Below are 1,313 nucleotides of genomic sequence, written 5' to 3' on the forward strand. Positions count from 1 at the left end.
AGGTCCTAGAGTTACAAGGTTGACTTTCCCCCAAGTTCCTTAATTGGTCTTTTTTTACTTTCACTGTCTTTCTTGGATATTGCAGATAATTTCACAGCTCCAATGACTGCATCAAATAAAAATTACACTGAATAAGTTAAACAGGCAGAATGACTTCATTTAAGACTCTTACAATAGGGGAGAATGATTAAACTCAACTCCACTGAGACAAAAGGCAGGAGAGGTTTAAGCCCTGGGGTGAGCTAGTAAAAGGGTCCTAGCTGTTAGGGAGGAAATTGGTCAGTTTGATGAGGTCATTTGTGCCTGCTAATTGGCACTATTGAAGTTAGTCCGCCCCCCCTCCACTGTCCCACAGACTAAGAGATAAAGTCTCTATCTTTCTTGAGGATTCCATTTCAAGGGGATGGCTCCCAGGTCCTTGAGAAGACATTCAGTAAGATGCAAAACTGTTTAGGGGCTGGGAGATTCATATCTTGAAGGGGAAAAAAGGAGAATTACAATGGAAAGTTTTCTAAAGCAAAAGTTCTATTAAAGGGGGGGGGGTAGAGATGGAGTTCAGAATACTTAGACCACAAGAAACCTATCTAAAGTTTAGTCAAGCTAGTCAAACATGTTTGGCCATGTTGGATGCACTTCCCACTTGCCTTCCAAATTAATATCCTCAGAATTAATGCCTTTGACTAGTTTAAATCTTTCATTTTCAGTTGCCTGTTGAACACCCAGCTGGTATCCCACATTTACATATAACTTACTATGTTTTACAACAAATCTTAGCCTTTATCTTCTTTGAAGTGATTTTTTTTTTTTTTTAGACAGAGTCTTATTTTGTCACCCTCAGGAGAATGTTGTGGCTTCACAGCTCACAACAACCTCAAACTCTTGGAATCAAGGGATTCTCTTGCCTCAGCCTCCCAAGTAGCTGGGACTACAGGTGCCTGCCACAACACTCTGGCTATTTTTAGAGACAGGCTCTTGCTCTTGCGCAGACTGGTCCTTGAGCTCAGGCAATCCACCCACCTCAGCCTCCGAGAGTGCTAGGATTACAGGCTTGAGCGACCCCACCTGGCTTTTGAGGGGATTCTTAAATTCACTATCTCCTTTGCATTTCCATTGTCACCACTTTATTACCTATAGGCCATTTTAAACACTTTCCCCACCCTCATGCTTTCCTGTTTTGATAATTTTCCCCCAATACTGTGAGTACATCCCTGACTATAAAATCTTCAATGATTATTCATTGTCTATAAGGTCATAACAATATCTTACCATTCTAAAACTGGAAACATTCTTTCACAAGCCACATTAAAAAGATT

The sequence above is a fragment of the Otolemur garnettii genome, unplaced genomic scaffold, assembly GCF_000181295.1.
Source record: "Otolemur garnettii isolate 467f Iridium unplaced genomic scaffold, OtoGar3 scaffold00052, whole genome shotgun sequence".
NCBI lineage: Eukaryota > Metazoa > Chordata > Mammalia > Primates > Galagidae > Otolemur > Otolemur garnettii.